This window comes from Monodelphis domestica, chromosome 6 (genome assembly GCF_027887165.1).
Source record: "Monodelphis domestica isolate mMonDom1 chromosome 6, mMonDom1.pri, whole genome shotgun sequence".
NCBI classification, from domain to species: domain Eukaryota; kingdom Metazoa; phylum Chordata; class Mammalia; order Didelphimorphia; family Didelphidae; genus Monodelphis; species Monodelphis domestica.
Genome location: NC_077232.1, coordinates 171,563,365 through 171,589,807, shown reverse-complemented (window position 1 = coordinate 171,589,807; position 26,443 = coordinate 171,563,365). Strand labels below are relative to the sequence as shown.

The 26,443-nt window shown below is 39.8% G+C and overlaps 1 long non-coding RNA gene across 1 annotated transcript in view; it reads left to right on the top strand.

The window, feature by feature from the left end:
• Positions 1 to 23,953, top strand: part of LOC103100058 (uncharacterized) — a 108,984-nt gene extending 85,031 nt beyond the window's left edge. Inside the window, exon 3 of the long non-coding RNA XR_001622939.2 lies at positions 23,523 to 23,953. This is a non-coding gene — a long non-coding RNA (uncharacterized LOC103100058). The remainder of the gene's footprint in view (positions 1 to 23,522) is intronic.
• The last annotated feature ends 2,490 nt before the right edge of the window (positions 23,954 to 26,443 follow it).

Genomic DNA, 26,443 nt, shown 5'->3' with positions numbered 1-26,443 from the left:
AGGAGGAAGGTACTCAAGTTAAATGTCTTTTGCTCTACCTAAATACCCCAGGAAAATTCTGACTATTTCCCAGGTTATTGTAGAAACACCCAGATGGGCTTGTGAGTTAGAACAACTGTTCTGCTTTTTCTTTTTTAATTATGTAACCAACTCTGGTACTTAGATGTGCTCTCCTGGGGTGGAGGATGATGGGGACATTCTTTTCATGCCCTTGTAGTTGTCTCTGGGATCACAAGATCACTGATTTAGAGTTGGTAGATGCCTTAGAGGTCATCTAGTCCACCACTCTCATTTTGTGGAAGGGGAAACCGAGGTCAAAGTAGGTATGGTGTTGCACCCTAGTTCCTACAAACAGTAATGGCAGAAGCTGGTCCTTTGACTTCATGTTCTGTGCTCTCTCCTCTGTACCTATTTTGTTCTCAATGTATTGGCAACTATGATCTCCTACAGGTGTCTTTTTCTTGAAACCTTTTATCTCTTACTTCTACTCATGCATTTGACACTCCTCTATAGATTTCCACTGATCCCCATGGTAAATGTCTCTCTTATGAGAAGGGATTAGATTTGCTTTCTCTTGGTCCCAGAGGGCAGAATTAGGGAAACAAGGGATTGAAGGGGCAGAGGCAAATTTCAGCTTGAAAAAACTTTCTGATAGTGCTATCCAGAAGTAGAGTAGATTGGTTCTGGAAGTAGTGAGCTGCTCATCACAGCAAGCCTTTAGGTAGAGGCTGGATTACCACTTATGACCACAGTTATAGAGGCAATTCTGCCCCAAATCTGCCAAGGTTTGAGCTAGATTAAGTGACATTCCCTTTTACCTCTGAGCTTCCATGATTTTAAAAAGCAGGTTATCCTCTGCATCCAGATAGATTTATATGTTCTCTTCAAATCTGAATCACTTCTTCAGATTCATAAACTTATCTTTCTGGGGAAGACACAGCTTCTTTTTGTACCTTTTCACATTATATTGCCTGAAAGGTCCAGAGATAGTTTTATTCTCATGATTATGTGAGTGAGTTCTTAGAGTTGCTCATCCTGAATCATTCAGGTGACATTTCTTTCCTTGCCCATTCTGGTATGGAAGGACATGCTCTAGTACAAATGTCTGTTTCCTGATATATGGCATGGAGATTAATAAAAATCATTAACGACCACCTCCTCCCCTTTTCATTTAACTCTATGTGGCTATCCTGAACCACACTAGACTGACAGAACATTACACAAATAACTCTCTGTCCCTTTTGGCAAAATGTTTAGAGGAGTTTAAATAAGGATGAGGAAGCAGCAGGTATGTTTTTTTTTCCCATTTAGAGTCTATTGCTGGAGAATTGATAAAGTCATCACAGCACAATGGGCCTCTGACCCTGATCTGACAAAAGAGATTGAAAGTGCCTTGTAGCGAGACAAGGACAATGTGCAGGATTCATCAGGCCATCAAAGGTGGAGTGGAAGAGATATATTTCTGTATGTGAATTTAACTGTCCTCTCTCTCTCTCTCTCTCTCTCTCTCTCTCTCTCTCTCTCTCTCTCTCTCTCTCAGCTTAGGGCTGCCAATCAGACATTCAGGCATAGTGTGTTTAATAACTAAATAAATGATGAAAGGGTGGTCAATAAACAGTTTTGTGGCTTAATAAATTATTCACTTGAACAACACTCCCTGTGTTTGCCCAGAGATGGGAAGATGCCTGTATGTCAATTTCCAAAGATACCCATCAGTGAATGCTGAGCATTCCTGGACTTCAGAGGGAGCCATTCACCTCTTTTCCAACAGAGGGTGCTTATGTTACACCTAAAAAAAGATAATGCTTGCTTTCTTACTTGGAGCCACTTGCTTGATTAAAAAAAATATCTCTCCCACTTCATGAGCATCTATTTTCTCTCCCCCATCTCTTACTCTAGCTCTAGAAAAATCCCAAACTAAACCAAGGGTAGTGAAAGAATTCTAATTCCAATATTGGCCATGTCTGAAAATGTATCTCATTTTGCATATTTAGACCATCATCTTTCTTTCAGGAGGGGGTAGCGTTCTTTATCACTTTATTAGGACAGGGGTTCCACTGTCTTCATCACCTCAGTAAGAGAGACAAGGGCTCCCTCCAGATGGGGTGGGGAGACACATACACACAGAGTGGGAGAGACAGAAAAAGAGACAGACATACAGAGAGACAGAGTGGCAGATGCAGAAATGGAAAGAAAGAAAGAAGTGTTCACATGGAAGTAAATTTTAACCCAATGCTGAGACAAAGCCCCAAGAAACAAGTAGAAAAAAGGAGCACCTCATTCTTTTTATATCAATTACTTATAAAATAATTTGCTTACTTGAATGGTGTAGCATGACAGATTGGGGGCACTCTGGGCATGGGCACTGAGAAAAATTAAACTGCTCTCTGACCACCTTGGAAACAAAACGCTGGGTGTGAGGAGGCACCCTCAGCCTGCAAATGGCCCTCTTGGGCTTCCCTGTTAGTTCTCCATCAAGATGCAAGCACAGCTGCTGCTTGCTGTCTCCTGAGTCATCCAGAATAAAGATGGACCAAATATGAAAGCATGCCCTTCATGGAAATGACTCCCAAATATCAGACAAGCTCTCTGAAGATCTTTCCTTCTCCTGGCACTGCTCGATTGCCTTTTCTCACCGCCGAGATTGTGTGACAGGAGGCAATGCTCCTTTTGTAGGTTGAGAAGGGCTGTTGTTCTCTGTGGGATGTTGACTGTGGACCTGAGGCACTGAGGCATAATCTATTCTCTGCAGTAATGCAGGCTCGAAAATGAATGGGTATTTATTTATAATAATACACCAGGCAGCCCATGGGGAGGTGTCATCTTGTTGGTAATCAATCCCAGTGTGAGGCTGGTGTTGCCACAGAATCAGGCTTTGCATTAAGTGACAAATTGGTTTAGTCTGCTGATTCTGTCATCTTTCTTCGGTGAAGATGCATCATCTCTGTTACAAGACCTCAGAGCTCAGTACCACACACATGTACCGGCAGACCCCTGCCTGGCCCCCCCCCCCCAGCCCTGCGTGTTCCTTTATGAAAACAGTTAACACTAGCTACAAAGAGCCCCCCAAGATATCCATGCAGCCATCAGAGAGACATAACACATTGCAAGAATGGGCCAAAGTCGGAGTAAGTTTTGCTCATAGTGAAGTAAACATTGATTTATCTCCCTGAAGTGGGTCATTATTGACCCAACATTGTATTTCTAGATTGATTTCAACTCGGAAGTTGATGACAGAGGGGATATTTTCCTGCTAAATAAATGAACCCACTCCCAGACTAAACTAGTTAGCTATATTTTAAAGAAAGATTCTTTGGGGGATGGTTGCAATTCTCTCCCCTGGTAGCTCACCTCCTGTTTTTCCTACCCTTTATCTTCTGCTTTCTGGCCAATAACAGAATTGTTCCTAATGTCGCTGGACTTGCTTCTTGAGTCAAAAGGACGGGTTGTTGAGAGGCAGTGCTGTATAATGGGTAGAGTGCTGGGTCTGGGAGCAGGAAGACTTGGTTTCCAATCCTACCGCCAATGTTTACAAGCTATGTGGTCAGAGGTGTCAATGCTCTACCACTGTAAATCACACATAAACTATTAAAAAACAAACAAACCTTTACTTTCTGTCTTAGAGTCACTACTAGATGTAGATTTTAAGACAGAAGAGCAGTAAGGGCTAGGTAATTGGAGTTAAGTGATTTAGGCAGGCTCATATAGGTTGGAAGTTATGAAGCAAGATTTGAATCCAGCTCCTCCTGACTTCAGGCCCAGGGCTCTATCCATTGTGCTAACTGGCTGTACCACAAATAATAAAAAAAAATATATATATATTTTAAGTCCATACCTTCTATCTTAGAATCAACACTGTGTATTAGTTCTGAGGCAGGAGAGTGGTAAGGGCTAGGCAAGGGGGGTTAAGTGATTTGCACTGAAGTTTCAAAGCTAAGAGGTGTCTGAGGTCAAATTTGAACCTAGGACCTCTCATCTCTAGACTTGATTCTCAATGCATTGAGCCACCCAGCTGCCCCCTCTTTGTAAGCCTTTAGCTGGAGACTGGATATGTCCTTTTATTATAGAGGAGATTCCTTTGACTGGTCTAGATGGTTAATGGTTAAAGTCCTTTTCAACGCTAAAATGCTGTGGGTTTCTTTGGATAGTGTGTTAAGGTTTTCAAAATGTTTTAATTCCTTATCTTATTAGGAATCCTAGAAGATAGCTACCTCAGGTGTTATTATCCCCATTTTACAGATGTAGAAATAGCAATTCAGAAATTTTAAGCGACTTGTTACTGATGCCCAAGATAAGATTTGAACTTGTCTTCAAAGGACTGGCTCCATGGATGCCAACAAGCTGCCTCTAACAACTGAGTGAATAATCATAGAACATGAGAAATGAAGAGATCTTAGGGTCTGTTAATTGGATTCTACCATTTTGTGGATAAGGAAAATTAGGCTCAGACCCATAACATGACTTGGACAAAGTCACAGAGCAAGTCAATGGCATAACCAGTCTCTCTGATGCTCCATTGGTTTTGTTTTTTCCTTTTTCTGTTTGTAACTTGAGGAGAACAAGGGAGCTGATAGCGCTTAACTCAGTCAGAAGCAGGGCTTTGGAAAATGGTGGACTTGGGGCTGTTGGGCTGTGGTATATGGCTGTACAGACACTCTCTGGGGATACAACTTGTAAATATAAGTTGGGAGAGTAGCCCCGGAGCAGTGCTCTACTGTGCCCCAAAGCTCACTGAAGACAGATATAACTTGCTTTTATCTTTGTATCCCCAGCTCCTAGCAATACCTTTCACATAGGAGAAACTTAATAAATGCTTATTGAATTGAATGTTTGAGAGCTCAAGACAAAACACTGTATCAGAGCCGCTTATGAAAGAAGGCAAGTTTTTCATCTTGTTTCTCCTGCATTTCTTATATGAATTTTCTTTGTCTAGGGTCCCTAGACTGTAAGCTCTCTGACAACAAGGACTTTAGATTTCTTTTGTGTCTTCACAAAGTGTGTGCATATAATGAAAGCTCTATAACTAAGGGATAATCAGGGAGTGCTGCTGCACCGAAATTCAGTTCCATAAATAGTACCAGTTTGTCTATCAAATATCTACTCGCCATTCCTGTCATTGTCTTTTGTAATGTTAAAATGAATCCAGTGGTAGCAAGTACCTCTATGAATCATCTCCCAAAACACACACACACACACACACACACACACACACACACACCAACTTTCTTTATTGTCTTTGCCAAATCTTGTCAAGTCCAAAATTTAAAATAATGTTCTTATTGTTTCTATCATGAATACCACTTACATAGTCATTTTCTCAAATGGCTGAGAATGTATGTCCATGTATTTATACAAAAGCAGCATGGCATAATGGATACAGTACTGAACCTGAACCTAATAAGACCTGAGTTCAAATCCTGAAGGTGACCCCCAATTAGTTGTATGACTCCAGGCAAGTCACCTAATCCCTGAGACCTTCAGTTACTTCATCCGTAAAATGGAGAGAACATTCCAATTGTCCATTATTGTTACAAGGTGTGAATGAGATAAGGTATATGACGCTCTAAGAGCTAAGTAAATATCTGCTATTATTATCTAGAAAATCACTGTTTTAATTGTTTATGTGTATGTTCTCTAAGTGCAATTCCATAATGCAAATATGACTGACTTCCTCTATGAAGTACCCATTCATTATATTTGTGTTAAGCTTCCATATATATTCTTATTTTACCTGTCAGCTAGATGAATATATGTAGTCAACCTCCTTTTTCCAGAAAGGAAAACAGATGCAGGGAAGTTCTTATATTGTTTACTAGAAGTTCCATGGCAAATTGGAAGAGTTGGGACTTGACCCTGACTCTCTGCACTCCGGGTCCACTGTCCTCCTTTGCTACTCTATAGCTGTTTCAAAGTTCTTATTCTCAGTGATATGAGCAGCTATGAGGCTCCAGCACCATTTGCGACTGAGATTCTTAAGGTATGGTTATCACTCTTTCCTCCTCTGGGAACTCTTATGTGTTTTGTCCATTGGGAAGCCTTCCTAGATATCCCTTGTGTGGTTAGTGCTCTCTTTCTTCTCAGATTCTCTTTCTCTTATCTCTCTCTCATCTATCTGTCTGTCTGTCTATCTATGTTTGTCTATCTATCTATCTATCTATCTATCTATCTATCTATCTATCCATCCACCTGTCTGTCTGTCTGTCTATCTATCCATCTGTCTGTCTATGTCTATCTATCTATATCTATTTATCCATCTATCTATCCATCTGTCTATGTCTGTCTATCTGTTTGTCTATCTACCTATCTATCCATCCATCCATCTGTCTGTCTATCTATCTATCTATCTATCTATCTATCTATCTATCTATCTATCCATCCATCTATCTATCCATCCATCCATCTATCCATCCATCCATCCACCCATCCATCCATCCATCCATCTATCTATCTATCTATCTATCTATCTATCTATCTATCTATCTATCTATCTGTCTGTCTGTCTGTCTGTCTGTCTATCTATCTATCTATCTATCTATCTATCTATCTATCTATCTATCTATCTATCTATCTATCTATGTATTATATCCTGGGAGTAGACTATAAGCTCCCTCAAGAGTAGCAACTATTTTTGTTTCTGTTTTTGTATCCCCAGTGTCTGCTTAGTCCTTGTATGTTGCAGAACCTTAGTCAAAGCTTGTTGGATTGAGTTGGAAGGGATCTGGTTTTAACACCTAATAGACTTCTGTGAGAGGCAATATAGCATAATGGATAGAGATCCAGATCAGAGCCAAGAAGACCCAAGTGTATGTTTTACTTCTCAATATAGAATAACAATGAAAAGTATAGAATGCTTTTTATGTGCAAGCACTATTAAAGTGCTTAATAATTATTGTTTCATTTCATCCTTCCTACAACTCTAAGAGATACATGCTATTATTATCCTTCTTTTACAGATGAAGAAACTGAAGTTGAGTGACTTACCCAGAGTCACACAACTAGGAAGAGCCTGAGGCTGGATTTGAACTCAGGTTTTCCTAACTCCAGACCCAGCACTCTATCCATTGTGCCACCTTGATACTTATATATCAGCTGTGTCAGTTACCCTCTAGATCAGAGATAGCAAATAGAAATAGATCCTTCCTGTCTGCAGAATGTCTTAGAAAACCACAAATTTACATTGTCTGTGTAGTATTCTATTTTAATTAATATTGTTAAACATCTCCCAAATACATTTTAATCTGGTTCTGATCACTCTGGGAAGAGTTTCAGGCACTTGCTACCACAGATCTGAGTTTGATACCTCTGCTTTTTAGCAGCCCTCCAGGATGGCAAGTTGCTGAGAAGCTGCTACTTGCATTGATAGAAATTCTTTGCCAGGAACTCCCCACATCAATAAAATCATGGTCCACACATGGTATCTCTTATCTTATTAAACTCAACCTATGTTGTTTTGTAAAAATAATAAACTTATGAAATGTTTGCTTTGCAACAACATTGTAAATTGTGGACTTGAATATTTCAAGGATCAATTTTTCTGATCAAAGGATCATTGATTTAGAGCTGATAAGACTTCAGAAGTGTTCTAGACCACAGGATGTAGTTCTAGGATCCCTTTGGCAGTCTGGTGAGGCATATGGACCCCTTTTCAGAATAATACTTTTTTTGGGTAGCTAGGTAGCTCAATGAAAACTAGAGGTTCTGGGTTCAGATGTGACCTTAGACATTTCCTAGCTGTGTGGCCCTGGGCAAATCACTTAATATTGATTGCCTTGCTCTTATTGGCTCCAAGGCAGAAGAGTGATAAGGGCTAAGCAATGGGGGTTAAGTGACTTGTGCAGGGTCACACAGCTGGGAAGTATCTGAGGCGAGATTTGAACCTAGGACCTCCCATCTCTAGGTCTGGCTCTCAATCCACTGAGCCACCCAGCTGCCCCCTCTTCCTACTTTTCTGCCTTGGAACCAACATTTAGTATTGATTCTAAAACAGAAGGTAAGGGTTAAAAAAGAGTAATGTCTTTATATACATGAAATAAAATACACATAGGATTACAGAGAAACCCAATGATATTAAAACACAGTTATTAAAATATTAAAAAAAAAACTCTGAAAGTTCACTGATCTGATAGTAAGAACTCCTGATCTAGACCTGTTAAGTTTTTAGATAAGAAGACTGAGGTCCATAGAAGTTAAGTGACTTGACCAAGGTAATACAGCTGGTCCATGATAGAGATGGACATGGGGTACTTCCTCCACTGGCATACATAAAATCCTTTCTGTAACTCGATAGAAATTCTTCAAGAGCTGATATGTTTTATCATTCTGTAACTAACCTAGTGATGAGCCTTTCTGAGTAGGTTAAATTCAACCTCAGAATTTATCCTCAGACACAACCATCATCTTTTGCTAGCATATGAAGTAGGTGGCATAAGTTATTATTATTCCCAGTTTATAGATGAAGGACCCCAAACTTGGAGAACTAAGAGGCTTGCTAGTTAGCAAGTGCCAGCAGCAGGATTTGTACCCACATATCCTGATTCCCAGTCCTCCTCTCTTTGGACATTCTAAATCAAGCTCTTTCTTTGTGCTGATTTTGTATGTTTATACTATTGGATGTCAATACTGTGTTTATTTCATCTTTGGAAAATACTTGGGAAAGGTCATGATCACTTTTCATTTCTTGATATTGGTATAGATAAGCACAGGGAGCTATGCCCATTTCCACTTTAATGAATCATTTTCCCCAAACTTTTTTGCTAAAACCAATCAGGCAATAGCACTTTAGAAATATGTAGGGGTACCAGTAGTTTGCCCATGGAGAAGCTTAAGGGTATCAGTCCTTACAGATATTGCCCTTTTCCTCATTGACCTTTACTGCTTCTCTTGTATTTAATTTAAGCCTATTGTCTAGGTTCAGTTGCAGCCCTCCCTCTGTCTGTTTTTTCCTACCACCTAGAGCTGGAGCGAGGGTTATAAAAGGTCAGCATCTTTCCAGGAAGCAACATAGGGGATACTGTGAGGAGCACTTTTAAATATTATTTCTTGTAAACATACAGGATGCCTGTAAATCCCACTATTTATGACCTGTAGATATTTGTTTTTGTGATGTTTCATATTTTACACTAAAATTTAATTTTTTCAATAACCAAAGGGTAACTTTTTCAACACAGGAAAGGCTGATTTTCAAGTCTGCCTCAGATCCATAAATGCTATGCTCTGTCTCTGCTTCCACTCCAACTCCCTTTTTAATTTCTTTTCTTTTTTTAAAACCCTGACTTTCATCTTAGAATCAATACTATGTATTGGTTCCAAGACAGAAGAGTAGTGAGGGTTGGGCAATGGGGTCTAAGTGACTTGCCCAGGATCACACAGCTAGGAAGTATTTGAGTCTAGACTTGAACTCAGGACCTCCCCTCTCTAGGCCTGGCTCTCAGTCTACTGAGCCACCTATCTGTCCCTTCTTTTTTAATTTCTATGAGAAATCTGAGACTTTTTCTTGGTTCACTTGAAATATCAGCTGTAGATAAGCATATCATTCATCAATCAAAGATCCAAATATATTGTACATGTAATCAGCCAGGAAAGAATGTTTGCTGATCCAGTTCCATTTTTGGTCAGATACAGATACAACAAGACATGCTGTTGCCATTTGTCTCATAGGAAAAGAAGAAGTGCACTAGAATTGCCATAATGCTTCTTACATGCAGAGCAAATTGGAATAAAGTGAAATATTTTCATTTTACTCTGTGTATCAGAAGCATCGTGGTATAGTGGCAAAAGTTCTGGCTTTGGGATCAGGAAGTTCTGAGTACATAGCTTTTCTTTCCTACTAACTAGCTATGTGATCTTTGACAAATAACTAACATTTCTGAGCCTCATCTTCCTTATCTGTAAAATGAATAACACTAATCTCACATTTGCTAAAAAGTTTTATCCAGGCAAATGATCCATTTAGCACTGCGTGTGGTTGCAAAACAACTGGGGCCAAGGCTCTCTGTAGCCAAGGACCCCAAAGCTTGGTTTCTGCCCAGTTAATATACAATTTGGAGGGAGTGAAAAATAGAAAAGACAGGCTTATAGGGATTGAGATATTTAGTTTCTTATGGGTGGAAGGTAATGGAAGACACTGAGGTGAGAGGGAGATGGGCTAGTTTAGTGACATTCCTTAAGTTGGGTGGCCTTTGGGAGGGGTAGTAAAATTGTGACCGCTCCAGTATGAGGTGACTTATAAGCAGATGAAACTTAGCTTTACTAAACATTAAATAAATGTAAAATGGAGTCACTAATGCTATTTTAAAAAAATAGAACAGGGTGAAAGGATAAAATGAGATATCTGTAACTACAAAGCTCTACATAATTGTTGCTATTATAAGTGATCAAATGTCAAGGTGATAGGCATAATCATAGCTATTATTTCTTTAGCATTTTTATGTTAACAAAGCCCTTTCCTAGACAAATTTGTGAGGTATTATGTGCAACAGTTATTCCCATTTTACAGATAAGGAATCTGAAGCTCAGAGAGGCTAGTGACTTTCCTTGGTTGTGTAGCAAGAAAACATTGAAGTTGGGATTTGAATCTGGGTCTTGTAATTTGACATCTAATGGTATCCTCTCTACCCCACACAGGCATGAATAATAACCCCAAGAAGTTGCTATCTCCCCAAGGGAGTAGCAAGTGGGAAAGTTTAGTCTTTAAGCCAAGAGGAGAATGGACATCAAAGCGAATGAAACCATTCCATTCTGGCTATGTGACAGCTCTAAAGATTGGTGTACGGTGTTTTTTTGCTAATCAACCAAGTAGTAAATAGAAAAGTTCAAAGACTTCAACAAAGAAATCAGAGATCTGAAGAACATCACCATCATCCACTCTCATCCAGAGGAGACCAGACTCCAGCAGCTAGGAGGGAGAGGAATAAGGCCATCAGTGCCCAAGATGGTAGTACTATTGTGCTGGGAATCAGTGCCCCTCTGAGGAACATTTAGAGATGGCCTTGCAGAGGTTTATAGGGTTAGCAAAGGTAGGAATGTTTTTGAAAAATTAGAATAAGTTCATAAGGATGCTTCTTTCCCGGAGAGCCATAACAACGAGGGATTCTGGTTTGAGGGGAATTTGATTGGAGGTAGGGTAGAGGGACACAACAAATTGTTCCTGTTGGGTAAAGATGTACTGGGCAACCCGGGGAGGGGGCGTAGGGGACCAAGGGCTCAGAAGGACACTGAGGGGCACCTTCAGAGGTGCAAGACCTTTGTGAAACCGTGCCACACGGAGCCAACAGAAGGTCTTCAGTCCTGGAGGTGTCGGGGAAGGAAACTCAAGCCCCCAGCTCCTCTAGCCTGTCTCCTCCATGCACACTTTGCTAGCACAGAGATTCTTTGGGGTCCAGGAACGGTTAGGCTCTTTGAATTCAGCAGCCCATTCTGATTCCACTCCGGGCTTCTCAGAAGTTGCTGAGAAAGGAAAAAAGTAGACAGAGGGCTCCGGCTTCCCATAGCCCTGCCTGAGCTTTGAAGAAACCACTTATTTCAAAGCTTTACTTGAAAAGCCTCGGCTTCCTGTACCTCCGCAGCCGTCTCGGAGAGGTCGAAGCCTTCTCTGAGATCCGGGGCTGAGTACCTTTGGTTGTTCAAGTCAATTCCTATAATGTTTATCTGGTCCTCTCAGTGTACACTGCAGGCCAGAACAAAAGAGCTCTGCTAAACAGCGCTGCTATGGAAACGGCAAACACCAGGCAGTCCTGGACCCTGCACTTGGCAGCCAGACAGGGAGAGAGATAATGGCTTTTGTTGTTATCTATTGGACAGCGATGCTCAGTCGGTTATACCCTCAGGACTTGGCGAGGGACAGGCTGACGAGGGGCTCCAAAAGGAAGCTTCCTCAGCCTCACGGAGGGTGGCCCGCGCTAGCCAGGACAGCCAGGTCACTGGCTAATTATCTTGTTGAATGCAGAGGCTCTTCGTTTGCAGGCGGATTTCTGGTGACAGTCTCAGGTGATTCAACCCGAACAAGTCCACACTAGATGGACTTGTAGATCAACTCCTCTTCCTTTTCCGAGAGATGCTCATTAATTCTCACGGGAACCCTTGGGATTCACATGCATTGTATTGTGGAGGGAGCCGAATGGAACCTACACCTAACTAGTGAATTCCTTAGTACAACGAAAGCTTCTCGCACCCTGGAAATGCTCTCTGGCCAGAGGGAATAGCAGCTTCTGCCCAGAGCAGATTGCTTGACATTTTCCATTCTGGGATGAATGCAGGCTCTACTGCTCTCCAAAAAATACTTCATCTGTATCTCCGAGGGTTATTAAAACCATGTGATTGGCTGGAAAATGTAATAGGAGGGCACATTTGCTATATTCAACATTAAAAATAATAACATGAAGATTGGAAGGCTCTGAGATTGAGTAATTGGATACAAGAGCCTTTCACCTCAAGACTGCCAGTTCAAATCAAACTGTTTGGCAGGGAGTAGGTATGGACAAACACAGCTGTGTTTAGAATCTGCTGAATGTCTCAGATAAATTTTTTTTCTTCCAAATATTTGGGGTATGAAAAGTGCCTTCTGCCTGAAATACACTCTTGGGTTTTGAACTTGCATGTGATATAGAAAAGTTATTCCATTTATGTCTTTGATGTCCCAGGAATTGGTTTATTCTGGTCAGAAAGTTTCTTTTCTAGCAACCCAGTCTGTTTTCTCCTGTTTCAAAGCTCCATTTTCCAGGAGTAATTGTGGAAAAGGCTTTTTGTTTCTGATTTATTTGTCCTCAGGTTTGGGAAGAAATAGGTGCTCTCTCTCAGAAAGGCAGTGTGGTATAGTAGGAAGAGGGTCAGGCTTGGAGCCTGGAGGAACCAAGTTCAAGTCCTACCTCTACCAATTAGCTCTGTGCCAAGTTACACAAGATCTCAAAACCTGTTTCTTTTTCTCTAAAATGGGGATGCAACACCTCTAGTCCCTGCCTCACTCTGCTATAGTAAGGCTTTGATGTAAGAAGCTTTGCTAGCTTTTAAACTCTATAGGAATATCTGCTATCATCTTTCTTAGCCCATGGTGGATAGTTCTTGGGAAATTGGATGGAGTTGGGATTTGTTTTCTGTTTGTGCTTATTTGCTTTATGGGAATTATGGCAATGAACTGAAGTAGTCTGGTGGCCCCCAGATAACCAGACAACATTCCTTTGTGGAAAGATACCTTATCCTTTGTGTAGATTTGGAAAGGTAACTGGATTGAGCTGAGGCATGTAGCCCTGAATTAGTATTGGACTAGAGTCCAGACTCTTACCCCAGTGAGGAGCAGAATAGATGGAACCTCTAGGCTAGGAGATCTTCATGTGTATGAGTGTTATGCTTGGAATTCAATACAATTGGCTTCCTCTGTAATTCTATGCATTTTATTTTATGCATTTAAGAACATTATTCTCTTCCTAGCCAAGTGCTCCTGGGCATGTCATTTAACCTGGATTGCCTCCCTACTACTTGCAGATCTTCTGATACTAAGAGAGAAGATAAGGTTTAACAACAGTCATTATTCTGAAAGGGGGTCCACAGGCTTCACCAGACTGCCATAGGGTCCCATGACACACAAAAATGTTAAACCTACTCAGCACTGGAGGAGAAGCAGCCCTGGAGATGGAGTTGTAAAGAAGAAACCATATGTTGCTTTGTACTGGTAATAGAGAGGCACTGTTCCCAAGCTATTTCAATGGACGATGGGTTTGTTGCTCTATCAATAAAATCAATAAAACAGATCTGTTTTTTTTTTTTTTACCATTCTCCTCTGTGTCTAGGCAGTGAACTGTACATGGAAGAGAATACACCTGATTTAGCATTTCCTTTTTAGAGTTGTGAAGTTTTCAAAACCACTGGCCAGGCAAGAAAGGGACTCGGCTTTCTCCTCCTATTATACGGTGACAGTAAAATTTTGGACTCAGAAGACTTTCTTCAGCAGGATAAGCACACTTGTGAGAGAATTCTTCATGGTGGAACTGTAAATGGGTAATATTTGCAGCTTTGGCTATTGTAAATTTTTTTGCTGCAAAACATTTTCTTCTCTTTTTGTTTAAGAACTTGCTCTAATACATTGTGGAAATACGCTTGGAATTGGGGGTGCTAGCTTCTGGATACCTAGTACAAATATTTTTTCCAGATTTGTGGATGTAGGCTTAAAACATAAGGATGACACTGCTGATTTGCTCTGGGAAATATCAGAATTTGGTTTATCTAGAATTCTAGACAAAAGATAAAAAAACTCATGTAAGTGCTCAGGGCAAGTCGACATAATACATACATATAGTTTCTTTGTTTCACTTAACAAAAATATAGAAACAAAAAGGACTTGAAACTGAGTCCATAAATAGTAAAGACACACCTTTTCCCCCCCTCTCTGACCAGCTCTGCTCTTATGGTTGATGCTTTTGCAAAAGGTAAACACATTTGGGGTTCTTAGACCATTCCCCTTACCTCTCCCTGAAACCTTCATACTTAATATAATTCCTATTTGTCAGGGTGCTGGAGACAGCTCCTACAAGTTCATAAGACCTGATAGTTAAATTTTCTGGTGTGAGCATTTACAGCTCAGAAATAAACAAATGCTACAAATCAATTTGATTTATTTTGTTGATTATCTAGACAAGCAAATGATGAGAAAACTCTCATAAGGCAGATTAAAAGCATGCCTCATGTATTTCTATATAACTATAGAAATCTTTCTACCCATTCACACACACACACACACATAAATATATGCATTCTTTTCTGGTGAGCTCATTGTTAAACATTTATCTCCATATCCTTGCCTCCTTCCTCATCCAGATTTGTGTCTTTATGTCATGAAGTCCTTTGCTATTCCTTCATCTTTGGGGCCATCTGGCTTATTCTATTCTCTCAGGGAGACTTGATTTAGGAAATTCTTTAGGAGCGTTCTCCCATGCTTTAGGTGGCAAGGCCCAGGAACTTAGCTTTGGTCCTGGCATTATCCAGGAATTGTACTTTGCATTGCTCATAACTCTCTTTTCAGCAAGCTTGATACAGGAACTTCACCATTGGGTGATTGTTCCAGGAACTCCTAAGCCACTCTGAGGGTTTCGCCCTCTGGGATCCAGTTCAGTCCTTGTTTTTCACTCTAGCTCCCAGATTGATCTGTTTACTCCATATTAAGAGCCAAGTCCAAGGGTACGACTCTGATCTACACTAGGCACGACTCCATCAATCATCCCCAATGAAGTACCAATTATCTAACAAGTAGTAGGGCAAAGGTACTTGTTGACATCTGATCAAGGAGATGTCATCAATCATCTGAAAAGTGGTGTCACTGGGTATGTCCATACCTTTCATAGGGAGAAGTCTTTAAAGCCCAGAGAAAAGCTTTTCATTCTTAGACCTTGTTAAAGCCACTCCTTGTCATACTCTCTGTCCATGTTTGTATGGGGAGTAAGATGTATGCGGCATGTTTTAGGATAAGAGATGCTTTCACTAATAGGAGGGATGGGTGGCAGAGGGAGGTCTGGGAGAAGGCAATGTGCTTCCTTCATGGTTCCCTTTTCTTTTCCTCCTCCCCTTGGGAATGCATATTCCAACAGAGTTAATGAATTAAAAAAAGTTGAAAAGCATTGATCTAGAGCAGGAGTTCTCAAAACATTTTGGTTTCAGGACTGCTTTATACCTTTAAAATTTGTTGAGGTTCCCCCCCCCCAGTTTTGTTTAAGTGAATCAGGTCTATTGATATTTACTATATTAGAAAATAAAACTGATAAATTTAAAAATATTTATTCATTGACTTAAAATAACAGTAAAAAGTTTATTACAAGTAAAAAAACATTTTAAAAATGAAAAATAATTATATTTTCCAAAAGAAAAAATGCGTGAGAAAAGTAGCATTATTATACATATTTTTGCAAATCTCTTCAGTGTGTCTGACATAACAGAAAATACTGGATGCATCTGCGTATAGTCTGTTGTGATATATCATTTTGGTTGAAGTATATGAAGGAAATCTGGTCTCACATGGACACATAGTTGAAAAAGGGAGTATTTTAATAGGTGAATAATATTTTATGTGGTAGTGAGGTAGCACAGTGGATAGAGTGCCAGACCTGGAGTCAGAAAGACTCACCTTCTTGAGTTCAAATCTTGTCTCAGACACTTGGAAAAATCACTTAATTCTATTTGCCTCATTTTTCTCATCTGTAAAATGATCTGGAGAAGGAATGGCAAACCACTCTAATACCTTTGCCAAGAAAACCCCAAATGGGGTCACAAAGAGTCAAACATGACTGAGAAACTACTGACCGACAAAAATGTATTTCTGAAGTTTTTTAATCTTGTGACTCCCTTCAAAGCATCTCAGTGACCCTCAGAGGTTCTGGACTACATTTTGAGAACCACTAGTCTAGAGCACAACTGGCGTTAATACCAGGTAGGTGGTATAGTGGGTAATGTTGGACCTAGAGCCAGGAGGACTTGAGTTCAAATCCTGCCACAGTCACCAACTAACTGTCTGATCCTGGGCAAGTCATTTATCCTCAATCTGCCTCAGTTTCCTTATTATAAAAATAGGTTTAAAACAATAACCTATATATTTGGATTGTTGTTAGGACAAAATGAGATAAGACTTGTAAATCACTTTATAAAAATTAAAATACTTTACAAATGCTACCTATTATTATGCCATATATTAAATTTAGACTATAGGATTATTTTATAGAACTAGAGTTAAAGAAAAGTGTATCCAGACAACCTTTCCTCCCCTTCCCTGTTTTATAGATTATCAACTGAAGCCAAAGGGGGTAAAGTGACTTATTTGATGTCATACAGGGTGTAATTATTAGAGGTAGAATTTGAAATCCAGCTTCTCTGACTCCAGTATTGATGCTCTCTCTACCATATGACATATTCTTCTTGACATTTTCATTAAGTGCAATAAGCAATGTGGAAAAACAGTATTGGTGGAACTGTGGATTGACCCAATGATTTTGGAGAACAATCTGGAATTATACTTAAAGAATTATAAAACTGTGTATACTTTTTGACCCAGAAACACCACTATTAGGTTTATTTCCTAAGGAAGTCAAGGAAAAAGGAAATGAAATTATATGTTCTACAATGTTTGTAGCTATTCTTTTTGTGGTGGTAAAGAACTGGAAATGCAAAGGATGTCCATCAGTTGGGGAATGGATGAACAAGTTGTGATATATTATTGTAATGGAATACTATTGTGCCATAAGAAATGACAAATGACATGATCACAGAAAAACCTGGAAAAAGACATATGTACTGACCCAAAGTGAAGTGAGCAGGACTAGGAGAATGTTGTACACAGTAACAAAAATGCATGATGATCAACTGTGAATGACTTAACTATTATCAACAAGGCAAGAATCCAAGGGACTTAGGATGAAAAAGTATGGGGTGCTCAGGGAGGGGTAGTATCTCTGGTATGGAGGGCTTGTCGTGCCCTCCTAGGGCAGCTCTCCAGCCTCTGACCCCCACCTGACACCCAGCTCTCACTTGTGGCTCCCAGTAGCTGCTAGCATGTGGCAGAGGCCACACCCCGGGCAACGGCTTCGACAGGCCAGCTAAACCCTGTGAGGGTAGCCATCGGGTCTCCGACCCCTGGTGAACCAGGGCTTTGCTCACCCAGCATGTGAAGACTGCTTTGGCTGAACAGGAGGAAGAAACCAATAAGAAGGTTCAACAGCTGAGAGGGCGACGCAGCAAAGCACTGTGGAGTGCTCAGGGCGTGTTGGAGCACAAAAGACAACATGGCCATTCAATGCAGCTGAGGAAGTCTCCAGGTGTAACGACTTTTCATGCCACTGGACCCAGGCTTCCAACGCCGAGAGAGTGGGACTGTCTCTGTGCATCGACTTTTCCACTTAAATCTCTTTCACTCACAAGTGTCTTTGTGCACACTCATCTATACACCATAGATGAAAACGCACAAAGACAATCGTCATCCTCGGTTACCAAGAGACTACTACTACTACTACTACTACTACTACTACTACTACTACTACTACTACTACTACTACTACTACTACTGCCATAGAAGCAACAGATGGAAATTGAATGAAGATTGAATTGCACCATTCTTCGCTTTTATTTCCTTCATGAATTTTTCTCCAATGTAAGCTATCTGCCTCTAGTTTCACAACATATGAATAGGGAAATATGTATTATATAGTAATAAATGAACCTATATCATATTTTCTGCCTTCTTGGGGAGAAGTTGGAGGAGGGAAAAAAGAATGAGGCATAGATTATTGAAAATTTGTTTCTTGGAGCAGCTGGATAGCTCACTGGATTGAGAGCCAGGCCTAGAGATGGGAGGTCCTAGGTTCAAATCTGGCCTCAGACACTTCCTAGCTGTGTGACCCTGGGCAAGTCACTTGACCCCCATTGCCTAGCCCTTACTGTGCTTCTGCCTTGGAACCAATTCACAGTATTGATTTCAAGATGGAAGGTAAGAGTTTAAAGAAAAAAGAAAATTTGTTTCTCTTGGATAATCATATTTATTATAATTTATTATATACTTATATAAAAGCATATGTGTCATATTATTGTTATGTTATATAAAAATAATAAATATCTATGTGATTCCAATAAATATCTGAGTGATTCCATTTTATACAGGCTTGGAGGGGCCAGACCACTGGATAATATGGGCAAAATGCTCATGGAATAAAAGTTGGTTGTGTGTGGTAGATATGACTCTTCATAAAGAGGTGTCTCTAATGGGCAAAGAATAAGAGAAACTGTGTGACATCTTGAATTTTGCCCTGATTATTATTCTGCCCTTACTTCACAGAGTTGAGGTCTCATCAGAAGCTGCGTCTCCTATATTAGATATTTTGTGGTTCCTTTTGTTCTGTTCCAGGCAGGATTCTAGGGGCCACTTGTCATGGGTACTCCTGGTCAATCAATTCCATAATGAAAAGGATGAAAGAACTTGCTCATGAGACTTTCCCAATGTTCTGCCTGTCATCAGCACACCTGGAATATGTATAAAATAAAAGGGTATCTTTGCTAATTGACTTGGTGCATTATATTGTTTGAAGGGATGCTGGTTCTGAATAAGCCAAGAGGCTCATGCAAAATCATTTTGGCTATTTTCCCTCTGAGGACACATCTGCTTGGTCAGGGGCCTGTCTGTCCAATTTCAGGGAAACACTGCACGTGGACAAGGGTTCTAGTGATGTGGCATGCTGGGATTAAATATAACAGGACCTGATGCTAACCAGTAGAGCTTTGACTCTAGCTGACTTTGTTAATGACCCTACAAAGGGGGCTGCTGGCCACTGTCCAAGTTTGTTTGCTTTTTCTTGGTTTTAGGTCTTGTGCCATTTCCCTGACTGACTTTTGTCTTGAACTCCAAAGCTACTAAATCCCAGCTTGATCACTTACTACTGGTGTGGCACTGACTAAGTTACTTATTTAACATTTTAAGGCCTCAGTTTGTTCCTTTGTAAAATCAAGGGTGGCCTCTAAGGTCTCTTCCAGCACCAACTCCATGATCTATGATTCTTAGTTCAGAAACTAAATAGCTAGAAAAACAACTCCACAATTCATCCAGGGGATGCTGTTTGAACAGTGCCTTACACAGGGCAAAGACTAGACAAATATTTGTTGTAAATATTTGTTGAATGAATGAGTGGCTGAACGAACTAGGATTTTAGTATGAAGTCCAGGGAAAGTGTCAAGATTTTATATCCATCCCTTGGAAAATATTGAAATGAATTCTTTTTAGAATTAAAAAAATTTTTAAATGAGAGGCTCCAGCAGTTCCATTAGGCAAGTCAGACCTACATTCCTTGAAATATACTCTTATCTAGCTTCTGGGGGAAGTGAAGAGAGGACATATATGCTCCAATGCTTTGAAGTCAGGGAATATCCATGACAGTTAAAGCGGAATCAATACCCATTTCTTCTGGGGACCCAAGTGCATAGTTTAATTTCAAGGCACGGGGAGAGCCCAGGCACTCAAATTAACAACTCATTTTCTCATACAGAATGTAATGAAATGATAGCTGCATACTAAAAACCAAAGAGAAAAGAGAAAAAAAGGAGAAAGGAAAAATAAGGGAAGAGGGGGGAGAGAGAGAGAGAGGGAGAGAGAGAGAGAGAGAGAGAGAGAGAGAGAGAGAGAGAGAGAGAGAGAGAGAGAGAGAGAGAGAGAGAGAAAGAAACTAGAATGGTAAGAACCCTGTTGCTCTTGGGAAGGTTAGTTGCTTTTTCTAAAGATGAGGTAGACAATTTATCTTAAAGTTATGAGGGTCAAATAAGTCTGTTGGTTCATTGTTCATTGTGACTGGCAATCAGTGATGGGGAGTCAGAGAGTAGAGGGAGAAGGTCAGTAGGAAAATGTCCCTTCTCCCAAAGGGAAATGAATTTGATCTTATTTGAAAAATATTATCCAGCATATGCTTTGTGACTACTGAAGGGACAAACTTCATTGACAACTATGAGGTGACAGCTCTCCCAGGATGGTTGGGTGGGGAGCTTCTGAACAATACTATATTGTCGGGGTACAACCTCCAATTCAGAAAGGCTTTCTCATCAGGGGCTCTGCCTAATACTTGAAGAGTGACCCTAGTAGAATCACATAGAATCCCAAAGTTGGAAGGGACCTCAGAGGCCACCTAATGCAATTAGTATCTGACCAAGAATTTCCTCAATTATATACACAAAACTGGTCATCCTCCCTTTCTTTGTAGGTCTCAATTCTTGGTGGAAGATGCTGCTCCCCTGGAAACCTAGTGCACTTTTGGATAACTCTAATGAATAGAAAGTCCCCCCCCCCCCACCCCAGCCTATTAATTCAGCCTATTGGGCTTGTCCCAGGCATAATCATAACATACACAGTGTCCAGGTTGGGAAAACCAATAATCCATGATTCATGGACTCTCTTCTTGGGGTTGGCATCTGAGGGGAAATGCATTGTTACATGCCTTTGGGAAAGTCTCTTAATGGGACCACATTCCTTCCCAAACCCTAGAGGCACACTATCTGAGCTGTCTGAAAGGTGATCAACAAGGAAACAAGACTTCACAGTGGCTAGCTTCAATCCAGTGAAGAGGAAATGCTGCTGTTATTGCCACTGCTGTTTCTCCTCTTCCTATTCCCTAAATCTTCCTCTGTGTCGCTAACATACACCCATAATGGTGGTGGAAAAGTGGCTCAGCTTTGGGCAATTCCCAGCTGTTCTGTATAAAGGCTGACAGACTTACAATCTCCCTGATGTCTCTGTCTCAAGTACTAACGATCACAAATGCGAAGCTATGTCACATCCTTACAGCATATCCCAGGGCAAGTCAGAGCCCTTTGAGGGGAACCCAAGTGTTAGACACATTTCTTTCTGATAGCTTATAAAGGCAACCCATTATTATACTAAGACAAACAACCCACTTCTCCTTTAAACCTTGACACTCCTAGAGAAAAAGGGAGCAGCTTTACAAAATATAATTAAGCCCTTTAAAAACAGAATGGGGGAACCTGTGGATTTCTATATGGTTGTTGGCTGACCTGACTCCTTGACACACAGTCCTGCATGGATGAGCTCTATATAACCTCCCAACCTTCTAGCTTTCCCCCCAGAAGGCAGCTTTTAGATGGAATACTGCTTAATTTCTCTCTCTGGGACAGAGTTGTCTCTTCCTAACAGCTTGGTTCTTACCATCATGATTTCTGCTGTTTTTAATCAACCCCTACCCTTTTGTTTTGTTACCTGTGTGGTATGTTAGTGTTATTAACTTTGCAGGTTTTTTCTATTTGTAGCTGATTAACCTTGACAAACCAACTGTTTGGAGAGCCCCTCATATTTAGCCTAATCAACAGATGGTTTGAATAATTCTTAGATAAATCTGTCTGTAGAGGTGTTTCTCACCGCTACGTGATGGGAGCAACAGTTTCAGTCCCCTTTAGCCAAAAGGGCCACAAGACTTCTGTGTGGGGCAAAAGAAAGCCCGTGAGTATCAACAGCAGATCTCGATAATAGGCATAGGGGAAGAAAAAGAAAGGAGATGGAAGTGGGCAATGAGGAAGAAAGGGACTGAGAAATCAAAGAAGGAAGGAAGGAGAATAAAAGAAATAATGGAAATAATTAGAATGCTCTTTGTATTATGCTATCTCAATTGGTTTCTATAACAACCTTGTGAGCTAGATGATATCATTATCCCCTTTGTACAGTTAAGGAAACTGAGGTGCAGGGAAATTAAGTGACTTGGTCTGTGTCACACAGCAAGGTCAGTTTAGTTGCTTTTCCAACATGATTTCAAATTTTTTTTTTTTTTGAAACTCAGTTTTACCAGGGTTCATGTGCTTGTCTTCCCAAAGCCCTTTCCTTCCTTCCTTCCTTCCTTCCTTCCTTCCTTCCTTCCTTCCTTCCTTCCTTCCTTCCTTCCTTCCTTCCTTCCTTCCTTCCTTCCTTCCTTCCTTCCTTCCTTCCTTCCTTCCTTCCTTCCTTCCTTCCTTCCTTCCTTCCTTCCTTCCTTCCTTCCTTCCTTCCTTCCTTCCTTCCTTCCTTCCTTCCTTCCTTCCTTCCTTCCTTCCTTCCTTCTCTCTTTCTTTACTGTATATTGGTTCCAAGGGTGAGGCAATGAGGATTAAGTGACTTGCCCAGGATCACATAGGAAGTATATTAGGTCATATTTGAACTCAGGACCCCCCATCTTCCGACTTGGCTCTCAATCTATTGAGCCACTTAGCTGCCCCCTTCCCAAAGTTTTTCAATACCTTAAAATAATCTTTTTCAAGTTGATGAATGTGAAGTAAAACCTCAGAATTATTTTAATTTGTATTTCTCTTATTTGTGACTTGGATCATTATTTTGATATGGTTGTTGATCATTTATTTGGACACTTCATGTCATTTGACTCCTTATCTGTTAGAGAATTGGTTTTGGTCATATATATTTGTGTCAATTCCTTCTAACTTAAATAATAGAATTTTATCAGAAATATTTGATGCAATGATATATTTATAACCCAGTGGAATTATTTGTCAGCTCTGGGGGTGGGGGGAGAACATGAATCATGTAACCATGGAAAATTATTCTAAGTAAATTTAAAAAATAGTTCCTTCCCCAGCAAAAAAAGAAAGAAATATCTGATGTGGAAATTTTCTCCCATTTCACTGTGTTCTTTCTTAGTGCATCTGCATTGATTTTATTGGTGAAAAATTTTAAATTTTATGAAATCAAAATTGTGAGTGTTTATGTTCATATCTCTCTCCCTTGTAATGTTAAGTTCCATATAACTATAGATATGAAAGGTATTTTCTTCCATTCTCCTTTAGTTTTAAAAAAATGAGATTTTTTTCCTGTAGCTATTATTCAAAAAACTCTATTTTTATCTTCAATTCCCCAAAGTTTTTAGCTAGAGCTACACAGACCAACTAAAGTATTTGAATAGTTTCAGGGGTTTGTATGTTGCTACTCTGTGACCTGGTGATTATGACGGAAAGGTGATTCTAGAGGCAATATCTTAATGTTTCTCTGGGGCCAAAATCTCATTCCTGTTTCATATTTTTGTTAGGTTTTCCAGTATCCCTTGGAACACATCTCCTTTTGAAACAGAAACCCAGAAGAAGGCTCAGACATGATTCATGTAAGTTGTACAAGGGAAAATCTATTATTATAGTTTTGGTCATTGATTGTTCCGTACGTGTAATATGTCATATGGGGGATATTAGAAGCAATCAATCAATGAATCAGTCACTAAGTCAATTGCTAGAGAATTAAAAAAAAAACCTTTGCCTTCAGTTTTAGAATCAATATTAGGTATCAGTTCCAAGGCAAAAGAATGGTAAGGGCTAGGCAATGGGGCTTAAGTGACTTACTCAGGGTCACACAGCTAGGAAGTATCTGAGAGATCAGATTTGAACTCAGGACCTTCTGTCTATAGACTGTCTCTTATTCCTTTGAGCCACCTTGCCACTCTTATAGTAGTTTTTTAAAATAGTTTGAGTCTCTCTCCTTTTTACCTCATCTTCCATATACTTGCCAAAGTGATTTTTCTAAAGCATAGACTAAAGCATTGGCATTTAAAGTCCTTCACAGTCTGACCCCACCAAACCATTGTAGCCTTATCAGTCAGCAAGCCAGTGGTTCCCCTCCATACATACTACAAAACTTCGTACTGTTTTTCATCCAGGATGATCCATCTCTTGCTTCTTTACTTCATTTCCTTTCCAGCATTCCTAGAATGCACTCCTTTTCAAAGAGCTAGTAAAAGTCTGTGAGATTAAAATTAATATCCAATAACTCTAAGTATTATATTTTATAAGACTTATTAATAATCACTTGAAGTAGAAAAAATGAAATGACAAAGTAAAAGCCTCAGACATGATCAGGGAAAAAGAGCACAAGGGTGGAGCTACACAAAACTTATATCCTCCCTATGTTAGCATGTAACATGAGAAGGAACATGGAATGCTGAGAGAGTCCTGGGGTGCAAATCCTAATTACACATGTCTGAGGCTAGATTTGAACTCAACTCCAAGACTGGTACTCTCTACTGCATCCACCTAGTTGCCCATAGTTTACATAATACTTTTAAGATTTTACAAAACACTTTATGTATGTTACCTTATTTGATCCTTGATCAAATTTGATCTAAGGAGGAATAAGCATTTTTAAGTGTGGTTAATAAACTATTATTGATTGATGTACTTGATCTTGTTAGATCAAATTTGGTCAGTGATTAAATAAGGTAAAATGTAAAATACTTATCAAAACTTTACGGTATAATTGATAGCTATTTATTAATGAGAGCAGCTAGGTGGTACAGTGGATAGACTACTACTGGTCCTGGAGTCAGGAAGACCTGAGTTCAAATGTGGCCTCAGATACTTACTAGCTGTATGGCCCTGGGCAAGTCACTTACCCTTGGTTTACCTTAGTTTCCTTTTCTGTAAAATGATCTGGAGAAGGAAATGACAAACCACTCTAATATCTCTGCCAAGAAAACCCCAAATGGGACATTAAGAAGCCAGAAATGACTGAAATGACTGAATGATGAAAGAACAATTTATTAATATACTTAGCAAAATGCTTATTGATTGATCTAGCTTACCTGGTATTGACAGTGGTCTAGATATTCTTGAATTCATGAAACAATTGGGTTGCTTAAGTCTCTTTCACTGAGCTCTAGACCTCATTGCCCCTTAACATCATTTAATAATAATAGTTTTTAAACCAGTAACATCTACAATCTACTTTTCCCACCCCTGTCAGTGGTGAAATCTATACCTGTCACACCTTCTTTATTGATCCTTCTGCTCATTAGAAGAAGCGTGGTGAGAAATAGAAGAAAATCTCTTGAAAGGTTGGATGGAAAGTTCAGCTGTCTGGCAGCTTGAGAAGGAACATGTGTCCTAGTCTTGAAATGTCTATGAATGAGTTCTGAAGAGAAATGAGGACCTTTAAATAGTGCTTCCCATAGATTATCCTGTTTGAACTTTAAAACATATGTAGCGTAAGTGTGATAGGTATTATTGTCTACATTTTATGGATGAGGAAACTGAGGTAGGAAGGTTAAGTGAGTTGCCCGGATCATATAGTTCTAATCCAAGTTTTCCTACCTTTAGGTCTAGCACTCTACAATGGCGCAGGCATCCTGAACAAGAAGATTCCATCTAAAATCCACACATTCAGACATGCATGCACAATTATAGCTTTTATTAAAAAAATACTCTGCTTTTTTATATTGCTTTCTCTTCCCAGTCACCTCTTTCCTCCCTTTCCTGTAATTTTTTTTGAACCCCTTACCTTCTGTCTCAGAATCCGTTATAAGTATCAGTTCTGAGATAGAAGAGAGATAAGGGATAGGCAATGAAGATTAAGTGACTCGTTCAGGGTCACACAGCCAGGCAGTATCTGAGTCAAAATCTGAACCCAGTATATCCCATCTCCAGACCTGGGTCTCTATCCATTGAGTTTGCCTAGTTGCCCCTACAATTTTCTTTTTAAACTAAAGAGTTAAGCAAAACAAACTTTAAACCAGATACAACTCCAACAGAAAGCACACACAACAATGGACCCAGAGGAAGGAAGTGGGTTTTATTGTTGGTTCTCTGAACTGACCAGAGCCACAACAATAATAATAATGAGAGATAGTTCTTTAAAGTTTATAAAACACTTTACATTCACTATTTCATTTGAACAAGATTATACATAATTTAAATTCTGGTGGGTTTCCCCCAACCCCTTTCTTTTAGTGGTATTGAGGTCATTTGTGTGTGCTGTGCTCCCAGAATGCAAATCCTTTAGCCTAGGGCCAAGGGTAGAATTAAGGAAATAAGGGGATACCATAAAAAATCGATTCCACATTCCGATCTCAAATGTCAGCTTCCATTGTGCCTTGTGCTATTAAAGTCACTTCTGAATTGTTAGAAGGAACCTGTTTTGGAAGTGGAATGTAATTCATTCCATCATTTCCTCCACACATTAAGTTTT